We start from the raw sequence: 20,325 nt of genomic DNA on the forward strand, positions 1-20,325 counted from the left end.
ACGTAACCAAGCAGATCATACGGCCGTGGATCTCAAACACTTGCAGCTTTCACTAGTCTCACGATTCCCACTAGCAGTGTTCCCATTGGATCCGCTTCTGAAGTCTCTCCCATGATGCAACATCCAGCACAGTTTAGATCAAAAAAGCCTGAAAAAACCTCAAAGTGAATTACTTATCACACAATACATACACAATATACCTCTCTCTGCTTGTTAGTGGGCTGATAAATAGGCCTTTCGCTCTGTTCTCATGCTCTCTTTCTCCCTGTCCTGTCGTTTTCTTTGGCGCAGAGAAACTGCCGAGGCCCTGCAAACAAATTGCGTTGCCAAATGTTCACTCTCATGAATAAAACAAGCAGTTCAAGGCTTTGAAGAGGAGCTTGCTTTTTGAGAAAACTCCTTGTCCTTGTCCATGTCCGCTTTAAAATACAGGGAAGGAGTGGTTTATACTGTAAATGCCTACCTCACTAATTTTCATGTCTGATGCTATACTTTAAAGCAACACTAAGAAACATATTTACCTTGAAATAACAGCTTCAGAATCATGCTGATTGTACACTGACTGTAATTGGACGAATGGCTTCTCCATCTCTGGACCAGAACACTACTTCTGCACTGTGCAACTTTGGTGGAGCTGCACAAGACCTCTGTTTTTGTGAAATCCTGTGAAATTGCTCTACTGCATCAGTCTACATCAGTGGTGGGAAACTCTTTCACTTCAGATGCTGCTTCTGTATCTCTCAGCTTCTCGGAAAACTCATGTGTACAGATTATGAATTTTCATAAGTGGAGTAAATTAGGAAGTGAACTACTCTCTGCAACTGTAGAACCAGTTCTAACATAATGCTAAATACGTTTGTTTATTCATTCTTTCTCCATTAAAGTCTAAGGAGGTATTGGTGAGTCCAGACTACTGTTCATCACTCTCGTACCGACGCACCTTGACTCATTGGTCCTGTAGTAGTTGCTGAGTCCTTTGTAGTAGAAATAGATTGGCAATAAATCAAATTTTATTTATTTTATTTATTCTATTTTTGGTACATAAAATGATACATGGCTCATGAATGGGCCCTTCTGTCCAGTTCCACTTCTTACAGGATACACACCTTTTACATACTTATATACTACAAGTATATACCCAGAGTTTAAATGGTTAAACTGTCCCCTCAGAATGACCCTCACTGCAGCATCCCAGTGTCTGGGCTTCAGCACCAATAAACTAAAAGCCACACAGAGCAGCACAATGGAAGTGAGCGAAAGTTAGGACAGGTTTGCGATTTGGCTCTTTGTATTTGTTTAAAGCTACTCAAAATAAATCAAGTCGTTTCCTCTTTCTGCAGCCCTGCTCCGTGGTGTGGGGCTGATGTCATCTTGGCATGGCTGTGCCTCATGCAGCAGCAGAGGAAGCGCAGTGTGTGAGTGTGTGTGTAAATGTGGCCGCTCATGAAGCTGGAAGCCAGAATGGAACTTAGCATGGGCTTCTCTTACATTTGTATTTGAAGGAAGTCACTGTTTTGAGTCGCTTACTGTCGACCATAATCACACCGAAACCTGCTTTATTTAAACTACAGTGAAGCCGGGACTAACACTGTACCAAGTCCTTCATCTGTCTGATGTCATAGGGGTTCAAATAACAGACTAACAGCATATAAAACAGATTATTGCTCTATTATCCTAATGTTACCCCCTTATTCCATTTCTATAAGCCACACTTTATCACTCTTATAACAACATTACTGTCGTAATTAACATTAGTGACAATGGGCCCAAAATTGAACCCTATGGGACTCCACCAGATATGCTGCACCTAACCGTCACTACAATAAAATTGTAATAGTTTCTGCATTAGGATTAACAGCTGGATAAAAAACCTAGGGATCAAGGGTTTAAATGCTTAATTCAAAATGTTAGTACTTATAGTAGGAGGTTAGCTTTGTAGGCTAACATTGCTAACAAACACTGGACTTGGACTGTCACCAGTCTGATCTGTGTGTAAATGCACGGTCCAAAAGGTCTATAAAACAAAAGCTGAATTAAGCAAATAAACAAAGATTTTAACATTTATTTACCGAGATGAGAGTATTGATAGATCGACTGATCGTGATCAATCATGTTCGTATGGTCGCATGGTTTTCACCAAGCTATTCCTTCAGGCATATTTAGCAATGTTGTGTGTATGTGAATGCAGACCTATTACACATGGAAGAATGCTGGGATGCCTGTGCAGCGTGTTTAATTGCAAATGCAGGTCACACAAAAAAAAGTCTCAGCAAGGGACGGTTTTACAGCTGCTGCCTCTAAATGCAAACGTCATCTAGACGTCACTTCTGATTGGCTGGCTGAAAGGGGGTATGGCTGGTATGGCTGTTAGCGTGTTTTCAGAGTGTGTGTGTGTGTGTGTGTGCGTGTGTATGTGTGCAGTGCTAAGCCGCTGACACACTGAGAGTGGGAGAGCGACTGCAGCGGGGCTAAAGAAAGCATGTGCCCTTTGATGTTCCAGGCACATCCATCATGGTGCTTTTATGGAACATTCATTATATTTGTGTCGCAGTGTTTCATATAAGCAGCCCCTTAAATTAGAAGGGGGGATGTTTTGAAGCTCCCCCCTGATGTCTTTTTATTGGGAGCACTTTTGAGAGATGACTGATGGTCTTAAAGAGCAGCTCAGATAATCACTATTTGAATATCAGCTGTGCTCCCTCTGGATTGATTAATTACTGTGTACAGGAACTTAGCGTAGCGTAGCTCTGATCCACAGATGGCCTCTCCTCCTGTTTTTATTATTATTTCTTTCCTTTTTATCCTCTTTATTCCTTTCTTTTACAACTGGCCTGTTCTCCAGTGTACGGTGTGGAATAATGTTTGGTCAGTACATTTTCTCTGGCCATGACATCCAGTTTAATCTTGTGGTAGCAGGGTTGACCTAGATGGCACATTTCAGCTCTTTATTATCTGTGTGCAGAAAGCTTACTTCTGCATTTCGAGGTGCGTTTTTAAAGAAAACGCTGCAAATGGACCATGGCCATATGCTCTATGTCGTTCCTCTGGAAGTCTATGGATGATGTCTCAGCGTTGTTCGCAGTTTTTCAGCTACTGGACTGTTTTTTACTTAATCGTACTTCATGGTGTAGGGTAAATCTTGGTAAGTGGGGACAGTTTTGGACCCTTCATGTTCTTATTTTATGAAGGATAATCTTACTGCCATATTCATCAACATCATACATTTTAACAAGCTTAAAAACAGATGAACTGACATCATTTTCAAACTTCAACTGACCAAACTTCAAATCCTTTCCGAGGATATTGATAAAGTGGGACACCCGTACTGTCAAAATGGGACACTCAATATTTGCTTTAGATAAACAGACGCAGGCACTGAAATTACCTAATGTAAATGATTGATTTTTCTTATATATTTAAACATTAAACACAGTAACATATAGTATGTCTTCTTTTCTTAATGTCAGATAACCTCAATAACAAGAATAAACAAAAAAGAGATTCCAGTCTGATCTTTTGGATCTTTTGGAGCAGGTTTTTAGATTTAGATTTAGATGAAGTATCCTTAATTAGTAAATGTCGGTAAAGAATTGTTTAAACTGCCTAAATTACACGGTAAGTAAAGAAATGTCAGATCAAGTTTGGGAAAGAGTAATAGTCCTTAATCTGCTAAAATAATGTTGTAGGCTTTCTCTAAAAGTGTATAAAATTGCTTCCATATGTATAAAATTGAGAAACCCTAATAAATCTTTGGCTTTTTATACCCATCGCTTCATTTACTTCAAAGCGTGATGTCATTTTACAGAGCTGTGTCCGAAACTTTGGGGTTCTGACATTTTGTAGTGGTTCCCCCGAAAACATAAGTGCACTGTAACAGTCCCACAGTGCACCACAGTCAGTAGCGTACCAACAATGTACCCTAGCGGACCTGTGAAACCCATAATTCTATACACTATAATAGTCCCACAATGCCCCATAAGAAGTAGCGTACAAACAGAGTACCCTAGCGGACATGGAATACCCATAATTCATTGCAGTGTTTGGTTTAAAGATCCGCGCACGGCTTCTCTGAGGAAAACCGATGTTCAGGCGATTTATGTGCCGCAGTCTGCTGTCACACAACAGTGGGCTTACACACATAAGGAGGTTCGAAAGCACTTACTGCCTTGAGGAAGTGTGTTTCCTATAATAGTGCTCTGTATAGGGATCTGGATTTTCACATGTAGGGGATAGTGAATAGGGCACAGATTTGAGCACAGCTATTGTTTGAAAGGGACTGAGTCACACCCTCAAAAATGACATCACATCTTTAGATTGGGTTCATTATTCTGTGGTTTGGGTGTGTTGTTATTATTTATTATTATTATTATTGCTATTATTATTATTATTAGTAGTAGATCATCTTGAGCTGATGCTTTCAGTACAATCACATAAGCAAAAGCACATACACAAATACTACTACCACTACTACTACTAGCAGTGCTACTAGTACTACTGTTATACACTGCTGCACTGTATCTAGTAGATATGTTTTTTGGTGATTCAATGATTTTTCTTTATTTTGTATGTAAGAAGAGTTATAGTCTTGTTCAACAGAAAACAGATAGCCAAGGCTCCATCTCTTTTATCTCCCCATTTTAGTTCCCAGTATAGGATTATGTTAAATATTAAACAAGTCTGTGTCAGTGCTTATACTTCATACTTTTTCAGGAACAGGAGGTTGTGTAAGGTTGTGTGAGGTTGTGTTTTACCATGACAGCACATGGCCTTGCCACGTATGCTCTGCTCTGCACATACATTAGCTCAGCCATGTGGACACACAGCGAGGTCAGACATGCAGATGATACAGCCACTGGGGCGAAAATAGCCCTGTCCTGAACCTGCTCGCATACTTGCCCCCCGTGTAATAAAAAGAGACCGAAATATCCACACACACACACACACACACACACATACACGTTACTGTACTGTCTCACACACACACAAGCAGGCATGCTCAAAAACAAGGTCTAGACCAAGGCGGTTTAAGCACAATAGCCTGATAAATAAGTGCGTCAGACAGTCTACAGCCCAACGGGACTAAAACGCCAGAGATGTGTGAGGTTAGATATGCGAGAGACGACCAACCCCCCCCCCCGACACGGGCTGAATAACACTATGGGGATTTATTGCTGAAAACAGTAAGCTAATACTGTAGGCTTTCAACTCAATGGCTTTAGATCTGTTATCTGTCTCCAGTGAGGGGCCATGCCAGACCTGTAATTAAAACCCGGGTCCTATTGGCAACTTGAGACTGTGGCTTTTTTAAAGAAAAGGACCCCATGTTCCCTTCCATACCCCACCTCGAAAAGTAGCCACCTCTGAGACTTGGTGTTGAATGGACAATAAAAGCTTGTACTGTACTTCTAACTGGGGATTATTCAGCCGTTGTTACACTGATATGTCTTGAAGTGTCTGCAAGAGTGCAGCATGTTGAGCAATTAGCAATTGTAATACACAAGTTCAACCAGTGGTGGGTTTTGGTGGTGCACAAAGAAACCCATTCAGACGCTGCTTAGGCCATAGTTTTTACAGCCTGGCAACACTTTTCCGAGAACGATCTGAGAAATTGTATCAAATCAGACGTCAGAATAAACTAAAGAAAGTCTCGATTCCTCAAGCTTTCCTCACCCTCTGCCCGAGCTCTTTGGCCGGCCCAGTGGACACTACGGCTTTACTGCGCCGTGATGGACAGCCCTGTGGTTTTCCTGCTCAGAGGTAAAAGAAAAAAAACAGACCTGGCATGTCGGCAAGCTGTTACAGTTCTGAATTTCCATCTGTGTGTGGCCTTCCCGCTCAGGCTGCGTATGGTGCCGATGATGAGAAAAACCACCGACGATAACAATAATACTGTAAGGTTTGAATACAAAAGAAAGCACAGAGATTGAATAATGTCATCTTTATATTGTATAATGCCCCGGCTGTTATTCTAAAAAAATGATGATTTCTTTGATCTTAATAAAGAAAGATTAGCCATAATAGCTTTTGAAATAACATTACGTTGTACTGTTGCTATGTCTGCCATTTAGATTACAGGCGTCTTTGTGAGCGCATCTGCCAATCAGGGCATAATCGTGCTGATTCCTCCAGGTTTTTGCAGCAGTGTTTCGCTATAGCGGTGCAACTGTACATTAAGCTTAAATGGTTCTACATAGTACTGAAAAGGTCATCATGTTCAGTAGAACCCATTTTTTGTGCAATACAGAACCAAAAACATATAGGGTTGGGTTTCCCAGACAGGGATGAAGCCTAGTACTGGAATACACAGCATGCTGAATGAAGATTCCTTATTGTAAGGACAAGGTAGTCTAGGAAGCTGTCTGGGAAACCAATCTTCCTTGCACACCTCCCATGAAAATCAAACTTGTGCTGTCTCTTTCTGATGGTAGATGCTGTACTTTGACATCAGCTATAGCAAGAGCCATCTGTAGGTCCCATTACGGCATTACGGCCACATTTTGTGGTCTTAATCTGGACATGTTGGCAGTTGTAAATTATTCTGCTGAAAGTGGAACATCTGATTTCTAATTGTTCTGAGATCTTTTTAAATCCCTTCCCAGACTCATCTGCATCTACAACCTTCTTTCTGAAGGCCTCGGAGAGCTCTTTGGATCCTGCCATGGTGATCTTCACCACTCACTTCAACAATCAAGAGCAAGCCAAAGTAAATATCTACAGTTTAAAAAAGACAGGCTCCTCCAAAATTCTCTCTAATAATCTACAGCTAAGGTTAAAACTTTTTCTGTTAACTACATTTTGCAGTTTATGTTTATATATATATATATATATATATATATATATATATATATATATATATATATATATATATATAGTTATTTAAAATAAATTGCCTTCATATTTCAAGATTGTTCAAATGAGCATCAAATGTCCAGAAGTTGAAATATGTTTTTTTAATGTGGTGTCCAGTCGTTTTCGTACCTCCATCATATACACCAATGCATTTCTCCAGGTTTAACTATTCAGAGGGTTCTTTGGGTTTTCACAGTTCTATAGAGAACCGTTGTCTTTACTGAACAACCTTTGAGAGTTTCTGAGTTCTGTGCAGCCAGCCATTGGCATGCTTCTCTCTGCAAGTGTGGGAGCTGGGAGCAGGTTCTCTGAGCAAACAGACAAGCTGACCTCTGACCCCGGCTAATCGGCCACAAATTAGCCATGTCAAGAGGCTGTCCTCATCCCTGCACCTCCGCTGCTCCCTACTGCTGTTTACACACGCCACGAGGCCTGATCTGCAGCCTTTGTCCCGGCCCACATGCCTTCATCAACTGTCCTCCCTTCCCTTTCAGACAGGAGTGGAGAATTATGGATAGACCCGACAACCTCCCTAAACCACGGCACCTCACAAACAGGCCGCAGTGTCTGTACAGCACTGTGAAAGCCTCATCCACTTGAGAGAATGGTTTAGGACCTGGGTGCCTGTATGCTTTTGCTTTCTAACACTGGTTGACATTGGTAAATGGCTGTGGTATAAAATTTGGCCTCTGATTAAGACTAGAACAACACAGCTGTCCTTCACACTGTGTGGACGTTTCATGATAAGTGGACCAATACTGATATCTTTTGAAGAACTTATTACTCTTCACAGATATCTCCTCCTGCCTTTCTTCATGTCTTACTTCTTTCCTGCCATCCTGACATTGCTTCTTTTGTGCCTGCCCTCCTGCCTCCCTTCCTTGTTTTCTATTCTATTTCCTTTTGGCCTTTTTTCCTGCCTTCCCTCTTTCCTTCTTTATTTCTTCCTGTGCTTCATTCACTTTCTGTCTTACTCACTTTGTGTCCTTTTCCTGTCTTCCTTTTTCTTGACTTGTTTCCCTCTGTCCGTCCTTCCTTTGTGGATTCCTTATTTTGTGTCTGCCTTCCTGCCTCCCTTCCTTGTTCCCTACTGCCCTTCCTTCCTTGTGTGCCTTTTTTCCAGCCTTCCTTTTTTCCTTCATTGTTCCCTTCTTTCCTTCTGTCCTTAGTGCCTGCCTTCATGCCTTCTTCCCTTGTTTTCCACTGCCCTTCCTTCTTTTTGCCATTTTTTCCTGCTTTCCTTCTTTATTCCCTTCTGTGCTTCATTCCCTTGTGCCTTTTTCCTTCTCTGCTTCCTTATCCTTCCTACCTTCCTGACTTCCTTTATTTTCACTCAGAAGTAGATTGACAGTGGATCTTATTTCCAGTGTAGCTGAACATGCAAATACAGAACATTAATAAAAACGGTTGATTAAAAAAGTCAAATAAAAAATATCTATAATTAAATTAACTTATAGTAAATAAATAAAACTAACACATTTATATTTATATTTATAAATGAATTAAATAACATCAAATCAATAGTTTAAAAAATATGAAAAATATAATTAACTAATAAAAAACACCCTGCAACAAATATGGAATATAAATATAATACAGATTAATTTTAGATAATTAATGTAATCAGTGATTCATTAACTTAATTCAAAGATGATTAACTACAAATATTAGGCCGCCTCATGGAGAACTTTGGTCATTTGATTGATTCTGTTGTTTAATGGCTTTAAACCTTTTTAATGTTTGTTGTACATCTCAGGTTTCCTCCTCTTCACCTCTGGGTTCAGCATTGTTATGAAGGCAGGCGGATAACACAACACAAAGCTGAGGAGGGGAAACACTGAACGCATTTCCAACCTAACAACAAACAACTGTGGAACAATAATTATGTAAGCAGATTTATCCTGAGAGTCCAGATCCACTGGCTCTGAAAGCATGTCAGAGCTCTGGGCTGCTCTGAAATGGTGGGCAGTTTGAAAAATTTAAGCTGGCGGACGTTTATTTTTAGTCTAGTCACTGGTGGTGACAGACAGCACCACTTTGCACTATTTTGTTTCAATCGATGCATTGAAGCTGACACGCCAGCAGTGTTTGATTTAGGCCTGCGAGTTATATTTAACTGTTTACTTTGCAAAAAAACAAACAAAAAAAAAAAACAACGAGCTGAGAAGATTTTCCTTGAGGAGTCAGTGTTCCCTAGGCATTGTTTTAGTGTGGAGCTCTGCAGACAGTGACGTGTGTTTGGACAGTACTGTGTTGTCGAGGCAGAGTTTGCATCACAGCAACTCCTGTTCCTCAGGTCAGTAGTGCCGATGCCCCGCTGTGCAGTTACATTTACATTTACATTTATGGCATTTAGCTGACGCTCTTATCCAGAGCGACTTACAAGGTAACTCGTATTACAGATGTGGGTCAGTGTAGTGTTAGGAGTCTTGCCCAAGGACTCTTATTGGTGTAGCACAGCACAGTCACCCAGACCGGGAATCGAACCCCAGTCTCCCACATGGTGTGGTAGCTCAGTGGCAGGTAGTGGTGTTATCTGTTGCGCCACACCAACCACCAGTTCCTAGATGACGGCGCATTTCTGGAATCTACATGCCAATACCTGTTGCAGCTTTAGGAATTCGGCTGTGTGGCGGCTATAGAAGAACATCTACTGCACCACACCTCAAAAGGGAACACGATGTATCTCAGAAAGGGGTGCAGCAGTGCCCAAGAGACATGTTTCCTGTGTAAACAAGCTGCCTGCTGTAACGTTTGTGTGTATGTGTGTGTGTGGGGGGGTAAAAGCGCTTCATTTTCCTTTGAGCCCTGGGGTGGTTGTCACAGAGTGAGTTCTAAAGAGCCGAGATCCCCGGCTGCAGTTAGCCTTGTATACATGCTCTACATCAATGTCACCGAGCAGGATACGACTAAGTCAACTCAGGAGCCAGTGCTGCGAGTTCTCTTCTCTGTGGTGGAGAAGCGAGCTCTGTCCAGCAGCCTAACGTAACCCAAATGTAAAACGTGATAGTCAGGTAAGGTAAGATGCGATTGTAGTGCAACACTTCAGCAGCAGTAATCAAGTGTTACCTTTGAATTATTGACATCAGATCAATTGGGAACAGAGCGTTATGCCAAGGTGCAGGCGCTGTGGTGAAAGGGAGGGGGGGGGCAGGTGTGCCACGGGAGGTGCTGTGTGGATGGCGTTACTCGTTGTAGTTTAATTATCTTTGCTGTCCATCTTTGTAGCAGTGGCTTGTCAGGTTCGGGGCGTGGAAGTGCTTATTAGAGATTAGGAGTGTAGGTTTTTATTCAGTGAGGTGAAATGATGGGTCTGGATGGCATAAGTACAAATCCTATGCAGGAAACAAGTGTATATATGGCTTTGTTCTGTATGTTTTTGAGCACAATTGAACGTATTGCCCAAAACATAAATAAATCAGACATAAAATTGACCATAACTTTTGTGTCTCCCACTTTTTGGTTTAGTTGTTTCCTCCAAAATATTGGCAGTGGTGGCTCAGAGTGCCGGGTTATCGATAACAAGGTTGTGGGTTCGATTCCCGGGCTCGGCAAGCTGCCACTGTTGGGCCCTTGAGCAAGGCCCTTTACCCTCTCTGCTCCCCGGCCACTGGAGTTGGCTGCCCACCGCTCTGGGTGTGTGTGTACTCACTGCCCCTAGTTCACTAGTGTGTGTGTGTGTGTGTTCACTACCACAGATGGGTTAAATGCGGGGGACACATTTCGCTGTACAGTGTGCACTGTACAGTGACAAATACATGCACCTTTAGAAACGCCATTTTTAAGGAGGAAACATTAGGACACCCCCACATCTTTACATCTGAAATTAAAATCAGGTGCAGCACATCAGCTACAGCTGCTTAAAACATGGTTAGAGAGGATTTTGGAGGAGCCTGTCTTATTTAAACCTGGGTGTGTCCCAATTGCATACTAATAACTAATACTACCTAGTTTTTGAGTATGTAGTCTGTAGTACAGATAAGTGTCATAGTTGAGTATATTCAAATATAATCTAAGATACATACTCAGAACCGGTTGGGTTTTTAGTGTGGATACGATAGTTATGATAGACACTATTATCCCACAATGCAATGCGAAGCGGAAAAGGAAGGAACTACTCACATCTGAAACTTATTAGAAAAACAAGGGTGGATAATGACGCAAGTGCAGCAGCGATGCCGGCAGAAGAACTTGCAGTGTTGTATGTTGACATAGTACCTCTTCACCACTTCCTGTTAGTACAAACTGGGTTAGTATGTTAATATTTTCTTTACAAACCTGCCAAAGGCTCACTGTTAAGCTTAGTATATAGTCTGTACCTTATCGTGTTAGTGTCTAGTATGCAATTGGAAAGCAGCCGTAGTTTGGTTTGCTCTTGATGGTTGAAGTGATTGGTGAGGATCACCAAGGCGAGTTCAGAGGAGCTCTCTGAGGCCTTCAGAAAGAAGGTTGTAGATGTATGTGAGTCTGAGAAGGGATTTGAGAAGATCTCAGAACAATTAGAAATCAGCCGTTCCGCTGTTTGGACCTAATCTGAAGCCGGCAGCTGTTTTCTACATCGTGTCAGAATGCCCTGATGAATGGACCAATAGAAAAGCTCCAGCATGACTGAGAATAAAGTCGTTTTACAGTGACTTCTATTGAAAGTTAAAAAGGTTGTTTCCCTTCTCCTGTAGACTTGCCATTTTGGAGTGGTTGTGAGGTCAGAAACGTTGACCTCTATATTTTACACCTCGGCACAATAGTGTGAAATCATGCTCCGATATATTGACCTAATGAAAAGCAGATGGAGCTATGTAGGCATCGCTAACAAGCTAATTCTGTTTTGCTTATCATCGTTTGAAGTAATCAGTGCCCCCCAGCGCGGGTTAGCGGTGGAGGGCGAGTTACCATGGTGATTTATTTGTTTAGGAATTAAGCTGTTATCCTGACATGGGTAGCCTGAACTTGAACCCAAACTTAGCTGGCTAAGGCATATCTTCCGCTCTGTAGTGAAACCCCCCTGAGGAAGAGTGCAGGAAGGAGGGGGTTGATTGTATTTGCCTGTATGCTGCCCGACCCTGCCTGTTTTGATTTCCATATGTTCCAGTCTTCCTCAGCTGCCTGTGTACCCCACTCTCAACAATCCTCTGTTTATTCTTCTCAGGGCGGCGGCCAGAAGTCCCAGAAAGCCCAGGCGTGTGGAAGCCATTAACCACACACACACACACACACCTCTCTGCAGGACACTGGTAGGTACCATCACCATCTCCTCCATTCCAACATGTCGCAGGGTAGTAGCAGGGGAGCGTAGGTGCTACCTTGTTTGTGATCGTCAGAAGACACTCCCACAACACAGATTTAGTGAAGTTATTTTTTAATTATTATTATTATTATTATTATTATTATTTTTAATAAAACACATTAAGGTTTTGTCACTGTCATACAAAAAAACATTGTATCTCATTTTTTTTTTGCAGATTTTTACCTTTTGACATAATGTGAATCTAGCAGTTGATCATAACGTTATGTTAAAATTATATCATGACTGAATCAATAGAAACCCTCCAAAATGACCTGGAATAAAATCTTTTTACATTGACTTCTATTGAAAGTTAAGAAGGTTTTTTCCTTCTCCTGTAAAGTTGCCATTTTTAGAGTTTTTTTGTGTGACAGTGACGATTTGCTCAGTGCGCAAAACCATGAACATGCAACCTCAGCGACTGCAAAATATTCCCAAAAAGGACCTCTTGCTCTTAGCCAGTGGATGCTGAATTACATACCATGCCTTCATGTCTGATTTTGTCTCCTGCTGAAAGATTTATGATGTGTGCCTCTGGTTTGGTGTTCGAGTCGGGCCAGTTCTGTGCAGGAAATAAAAAATGCACATTGTTGAAATTCCACTGCGTGTGTCTCTGAGCCTAGGTGTACAGTACAGCCTGCATGAAAACCCACCCTGCTCCCTTTATGGGACCCCTTCTCTCCCCCTAGAGGCATTCAACAGCAGTTTAGAGTGTAGAGTTACCAACCTTCTGCTGTTTCTCCACACTCACCGTTCTGCTTTATGTGGGTTTATTGTTGTTCAGAGTAATATAACCAGTGAGCTGTGCCAAGCTGTGCCAAGACTCTTTTGATGAGGTGTTATAGTATCCTTCACTTTTCTCTACTGTACTGCAGTTTGACTGTGCTTACAGCTTCAGGTCTCTCCTTTTCGTCTTCCAGCGTGCTGAAGAAAGTGAGGTGTAATCCTTGCAGCTTAATCCTGGCTTTAGTCTGAGAGCATTGAGCAACAGCTGAACCGTTCATGCTAGCCAAATAGGGCAGTCCACTGTCATACAGATGTTGGAGGGAACACCTACCCATGCCAACCTGATGTTCTGCCACACAGGCTCTCCTTGCAGATGTGTCCATTTCAATACGGCTTCATCTGCCCAGGGGGAAAAAATACAAGCATAAACAAACGAAGTCTCTCCTGAATGCCCAACCTCTCAGCCTAGAGCCAACAAATCCGTGCACAATGCTTTGATGCATGTGGTAATTGGACTTCCAGGAAAACTCATGTCCTGTTCTCCGAGCTGCGCAGCGAGGCATGTGCTTGAGGTGGCTGCCGATTGCGAAATTCCAGTATGTCTCAGTAGCTGCTTTAGTCCTTGAAGCCGAAGGAACAATGTTGTTGCTTGTGCTTTTGTAGGCTGTCAGTGTTGACCAGGATTAGACTGAGCTAATTATTCCCAGCTCCCTTGATGTGTGTTTCCGAGTTATTGTATATATTCATTTACGTCAGTCAGGTTAGAAGGAGGCTCACAGGGCCTGCTTGCAGTAGTTCACCCAGTTACTAGCCACTTCTGGGCGTAGAAAACCGTCAGTCATCAAAGTCATTATTTTGCAAACACTCAATTGTTGGGCAACAAAGGAGTTCCCAGAACTCACTCTCTCTCTCTCTCTCTCTATCTCCTTCTTTCTTGTTTTCTCTCTCTCTCTCTCTCTCTCTCCTTCTTTCTCGTTTTCTCTCTCTTTCTTTCTCTCTCTCTCTCTCTCTCCTTCTTTCTCGTTTTCTCTCTCTCTCTTTCTCTCTCTCTCTCTCTCCTTCTTTCTCTCTCTCTCTCTCTCTCTCTCTCTGTCTCTCTCTCTCTCTCCTTCTTTCTCGTTCTCTCTCTCTCTTTCTCTCACCCTCTTTCTTGTTTTCTCTCTTTCTCTCTCCTTCTGTCTTGTTCTCTCTCTCTTTCTCTTTTTCTGTCTCGTTCTCTCTCTCTCTCTCCTTCTTTCTCGTTATCTCTCTCTCTCTCTCTCCTTCTGTCTCGTTCTCTCTCTCTCTCTCCTTCTTTCTCGTTCTCTCTCTCTCTCCTTCTTTCTCGTTCTCTCTCTCTCTCCTTCTTTCTCATTCTCTCTCTCTCTTTCTCTCTCTCTTTCTCCTTCTGTCTTGTTCTCTCTCTCACTCTCCTTCTTTCTCGTTCTCTCTCTCTCTCCTTTCTCGTTCTCTCTCTCTCTCTCTCTCTCTCTCTCTCTCTCTCTCTCTCTTTCTCTCTCTCTCTTTCTCACCTTTTTTTACCTCCACACCATCTTGTAATAAGTGCTACGGTATAGAAACCAGAGTCAGACTTGATAGTGAGATGTATTTTCCGTGTAGAAAAGCAGGGCTGGGGTGTTTTAGGGCAGAGAGAAACTTAGGGGGATACTTTAGAAGGTGTGTTTGTGCTTAGTGGGGTCTTATATTGATGTTATAGCCATCAGGGTCTCGCACTCTGAAGTTGCTAGCCGTTTAGATTGAGGATGGGGTGGGGGTGCCTGGAAGTGAGGAGAGGGGTGCAGATGTGTGTGTTTGGAAAAGGGGGGGTCATAGTTTGCAGCCTGTTGCTCGGTTACAGCCGAACATTCCTAACACCTCATAAATCTCACCTGCTGCCATACTGCTAGAACCCCTGAGCTCCCAGCATGCCGAGGGGAAGTGAAGTCAGCAGCGGCGCCGCGTGCGCAAGGTGTTGCGGTTCCGTGACGCATACGCTCCACAATGCACCCCTCCTCACCATACACTAGACAGCAGTGGTCTGGTCCATCTGGCGGGACATTAGTGAGGTCACTGGGGGCAGAGGGCTTATGTAGGGTGCCAAAGGGGCATGGAGGGAGATCGTTTCTGCCCACAGAAGCAGGTCTTTGTGTCGTTCCGCTGTGCTGGCCCTCGCAGCGCCAGAGAAATTGAGGCCGCGAATGGAAGCCGGTTTTATGAGGTGTCGCAGTCTCTGCTATGGCATTCGCTCCCCAGGCCAGAGGCCGAGGGCTGCTGCTGCTCCTGCTTTTGGAAACATATTTGTTTAGGCTGCAAAACACAGCAAAGGCGATTAGCTTCGGTTACCTTAATCTACAGTAAATGTTTTTTAAATGTTTTTGTTGTTTTTGTTTGTGAGGCACTTACAAAGCATGACTTACACACTAAATAATGACTGTAAGTACACAATACAAGAAGGCCACATATAACAGAATGCCATACACAACATATAGTGCATCCTGCAAGTTGACATATTAACATATTGGCCTTTAGACAAAGCGTTTAAAGTTTTGGAGTTTTATAAGGAGTTTACTATGTAAGATAATTAACCTTTTAGCCATTGAAACTTACCTAAATATGGATTTTGTGATCCAGAACATTGTATCATCGTTAGTTAGTGCCTATTAAAAGGTTTTTATGGGAAAGGATGTTACTTTACACCTTTTAAATATCAAATCGACATTCTGGCTTGTTCTTATAACAGTGGCATTTATTTTTACATTTATGGTGTTTGGCTGATGATCTTATCCAGAGCAGTGCTCATTGGAATCATGTTACACAGTAAGGAGGATGTAGTGTTAGAAGTCTTGCTCAAAGTCTGTTGTTACCCACTATGCTGCACCAAACAGTTGGTGGATGTGAGGTGCAGATTCCTTATTATGCCTTCTTCCACACTACCGGTTCCATTATTACTCTGGTCTCTGAAGCTTTTATGTGGACATCCTTGAAAAGTCTTAAAATAAATGGAAAAGGTCATAAAATGTCTCTTTTACTATTATAGATATTTCATTATTAGATAAAGCTTAAAGCCTGAGATGAAAAGAATCAGTATAACCAAGAATATGTAGATGACCATGGTGCTATGGCCATAAACTCAAGAACACTGAAAAACCTGTGTGGAGAAAATAAAGAGCAGTTCATGGACTAGTGGAAAGTTTGGTTTTTAGAAGAATTTACAAGAGGTCTCATGCTCTCTAGATCTCTTCTGGATGGTAGACTGGATTTCGATTTTCTCTCTGGGCAAGTACACAACGCTACACCAATCAGAGTCCTTGGGTAAGTCACTCTGGATAATGCAGTACCTCTGTTGAAGCCTTGCTCATAGAAACCAGGTGGACATGATCGTATTTTTGTGGACTGTGAAAGAGTGTGTGTTGGGGTAGACTATATCAGTGAATCACACTCATGCCCCTTGTTCTCAGTTAGGTGTGTAGGTATGGTGTGTTGAGGCCTTCAGTTTCTGGGTTTGGCTGATAAGCAGCTCTGAAAGTAACCAAACAGCCACCTGCATGTCAACACTGCTGCTGCTGCCGCTGCGCTTATCTCATACACAAACCAGCTTTTGGGCACCCACCAACAGAACACTCCTTCATCATCCATCACTACTGTCCCACAGCCAACAGCTGGCTGAGGCACCTCCACCAGCCCTCTGCATTCTCTCTCTTTTCGCTCTCTCTCTCTCTCTCTCTCTCTCTCTCTCTCTCTCGCTCTCTGACTACAACCTGCACATTAGTATCTCACTCACAATGTGCTGGATGTTCAGTCTCGTTCATGTTACCGGTGATGTTGGATGTTGGCTTGTGCTTCTTGTGCAGGTTTGTCCATCTTTTGTCTCATATTTAGTTATTTTTTTGTGGAAGACTTGGACACTATATGCTCAAATGTTTGCGGACACCTCTTGCTGACACAGATGTACAAATGTGCACACACAGCTTTTCTAGTCCCTGTAGAGAAGTATTGACAATGGAATAGGACTCCCTGGAGCAGATAAATATAAGCTCCATGCTTAATGCCTGGCTATATATAGCTGTATACAGCCCCCAGCATTGAGCTGTGGAGCTGTAATACCGTGTTCTCAGGAATGATGGTTGGTGCTCCCTACAATACTTTTGGGATGAGTTGGGCAGTTGTGGATGAGTTGCAGCCTGACTTCACTGTGGCTTTTGTCGCTGAACGCAATAAAATCCAAAGAAAGCCTTTCATGGACAGTAGAGACAGTTACTTCAAAAATACTATTGATTTCGGAAGACACACTGAATGAGCAGGCGTCCCATTACTTTTGTCCATGTTATGTGTTTTATCCCTTTTTATTTCCTTCTTAGTAATCCTCTGCGAACACTTCTTGGCCTTCTTCTCAGCTTATAACATGATGTTTATGGTGGATCATAATCACAAACCCCTTTGACTATCATGGGATTTTGTTCTAGTTGTGTAGTGTTTCTGCCATATCGCCCAGCCCTCGCCTCAAGTGTGTGAGACTTCACACTGCAGTGTATCCCACGCCGTCTGCTCCCCTCCTCCTGTCTGCTGCTGCTGTTCTGAACCCTGTGATACATTCAAAACATACAAACAGTTGTCATAGCCACTCTCTCTTTTCTGATCCAGTCCCTCTTTCTCAAGGCTGTGCTGAACACACACTTGCCCGTGAAGCTTGGCGTAGAAATGATAGGCCAAAACCACCGAACACACAAACACACCCATACATACATACACACTGCATATACACGGTATACACACATTATTATGCATTACACACTGTGGCACACACACACACACAGAGACACACACCCCTTACGGAAATGCTCACACCCACAAAAACACAAAACCCATCCCCCCGCGCTCCCTCTCCGAGGGGAACAGTACATTTCATACTCTTTTAAAGCCGTCCCCTCCTGCAGGCAAGTCAGCAGCTCTGCTCCGATGGTGTCTGTGTGTTCTTTGGGTTTTAAAGAACTTTCAAGGTCATGTACAGATACAGCTTTCTTACCAAGTACATAATTATCACATCATTTCAGCCCTCTTCACAGCTCATTGATTAGTGCACATTGTGGTGGGGCTTAAGCTTGGGTGATAATATTAATTTAGACAATTGATAATTGTCTGCAGATTTATCACAATTATCATAATTAACAGTATCATCATGATCCAAGTTCAGTTGCGAACATGAGTGTTGCCGAGCCTTAACCTGAAGCTCTCCAAGGTTTCAAACTGTGCTGCTTTCTAATATTGCTCTTTTCAAAAAGGAGGACACTAGCTGGCTGGGTGGTTTCAAGTAGCCCTAAGTTGCATGTTGAACTGAAAGCAGCTGATTTGGTCATATAGGACGGTATAGCTACTTATTGATCTTGTTAAATGAATAAATGTATATGTAGCTTCAGAGGTATTTCCACCATCACATAGATACCTGTTTGTCCCCGGTGTTCTCCTTATTAAAAACAAAACAGTGGTCACCCTAGCATTTGGATCAAATGTTGCACACATTTAACCAGGTGTGTCCAAACTTTTGACTGGTAATGTATAGTTAAGTCTCTGTGAAGTTCATACATTTTTCAACTGACTGTAGATTAGAACTATAGATTTTTTTTTTTTTTTAGAGAATGGTTAAATTGGTTGGTGGTTGGTGTAGCATAGTGTAGCGTAGTGGGTAACACCAGTGGTAGACTAGGGTTCAATTCCCTCCCTGGAAATTGAGCTCAGCCCTCTACACAAATATGAGTCTTTGGGTAGGACTCCTAACGCTACATTTGCCTACTTTTGTAACATGATTTAAATGAATGTCGCTGTAGATGAGGCTTCAGTCGAATGCCGTACATGAGAATCCGTTTTAAATAAAGGTGGAGCAGAAATAATAGTAATAATAATAATAAGAATAAGAATAATAATAGCCGAGAGTGGCAATATTCAGGGTTAAGCACTAAGCCTAATGCACGGGTGTGGAACTTTCTTAGCACACAGATGTTGGCAGTTATACATGGACTCGCAAAGCTGTTTATCTGTCAGAACTGAGCCATTTAATATGTATATGCAATAAGACAAGCCTCAGGCAACTGAAGCCTCAGTGAGACCCAATGAAGACTAAAGAACTATCTTTACCTTTTTTACAGACAGAAAATCGATAACAGGAAGGAAGGAACAGGAAATTTGCCATTTGTCATAACTGTTTACCATCCATCTCTGAAGATGGTATATATGACGTACTTGATCCCCTACTGGTTACAAAAATATCAGCACTTAAACTATTGAAATATTTGACAAATCAGGTATTAGCTCAGGGCTGGTAGGGCTGCACAATGTATTGCCGTGGATTCTCCCTCTAACCAATCACTGTATCATTACTGTGTTTCCACAGTGTTTTTCTTGTACTACAAGCATGCTAGCATCCTGAGCAATCACACATCCTCTAGATGAGAGGTCTGTGGGTGTTTGATCCAACAAACCTAACTCATTTTGGTCAAAAGTAATTCAAACCAGATGTTACATCATGTTACGTCATGTATTCAGTGAAGTGTTTGTGATTTTGCTTACGTTAGGTTAAGTCGCATCGTAATTGCTTTATGCAGCAGTGCAGGCTTTTGTAATCCATGCAGCCCTGCTTTGTGTTAACGCATTCCTTCAGCGAAGGATAGTTCACTGGAATATAACAAAGATGTCAGACCTCAGTAGAGATATCGAGTGTGCTTTCTCCCCTTCCCTCTCGCTCTCTTTCAGTCACCCTCTCCTCTGTCTCCTCTTTCACCGCCATCGGTCAAGTCAGCAAGCCATTAGCACGGGAAATTAGTGATACAGTAGACTGTGAAAGCGAGTGCCAGTGCGCTACTCTCCCCTCGCCACTTCTGTTTATTTGTGGAGCAGAAGACAAACAGGGCGCGGTTTACTTTGGCCTCCTCACAGCCAGAAGCAGAACGTTGTTTTTGACAAAATGCTTTGCTTTCAAATGCCCGATTTATGGCAACGAGTTTAACATGTGAAGCAGAGTACTGTTTGTGTGTGTGTGTGCATGCATGTGTGATATTGTGTATTGCTGTGGCTGCTAGGCTAGTTGTGATCAGCTGTGTCCTTTATGTCTGGCATTGCGAAGTATGAATTTGTGACCATATCTGGAAAGGTTCATTGTATCCTGTTTATACCAGGTCATACACCGATAAGTGTCATTGGGTAAGACTCCTAACCCTACCTTCTCCAACCTGCGTAACATAATTCAAATGTAAGTCTTTCTGGATAAGAGCGTAAGCCAAATGCCATAAAAGTAAATGTAAATCTACCCCCCAGAGGTAATGTAAAGGCCATGGTACACTGGTTGTATAGCAGATACTGTAGGACAAAGTGCAGCTGTAGCACACAGAAAGTGTAACAGTGGACATTGAGAAACAGTTTCAATCAATGCGACACTGTCACACCATTGCAGTATGGAATGTCTGCCCAGAAAACGAGGCTTGAAGGCCAAACTAATAAAA

General features: G+C 42.4%; 1 protein-coding gene across 3 annotated transcripts in view; it reads left to right on the top strand.

Moving 5' to 3' along the window:
* The window catches only part of thrab (thyroid hormone receptor alpha b), a 179,486-nt gene that overhangs the window by 51,893 nt on the left and 107,268 nt on the right, over positions 1-20,325 (top strand). For 2 of the 3 annotated variants that reach the window (XR_011978210.1, XM_072667334.1), the window contains exon 2: positions 11,996-12,080. The gene's annotated coding sequence lies outside the window, so the exon portion shown is untranslated. Of the gene's footprint in view, positions 1-6,599; positions 6,704-11,995; positions 12,081-20,325 lie in introns of all 3 variants that reach the window. The other variant, XM_072667335.1, reaches the window with a different exon arrangement.

Source organism: Salminus brasiliensis, chromosome 22 (assembly GCF_030463535.1).
Source record: "Salminus brasiliensis chromosome 22, fSalBra1.hap2, whole genome shotgun sequence".
In the NCBI taxonomy this organism is placed as follows: Eukaryota; Metazoa; Chordata; class Actinopteri; order Characiformes; family Bryconidae; genus Salminus; species Salminus brasiliensis.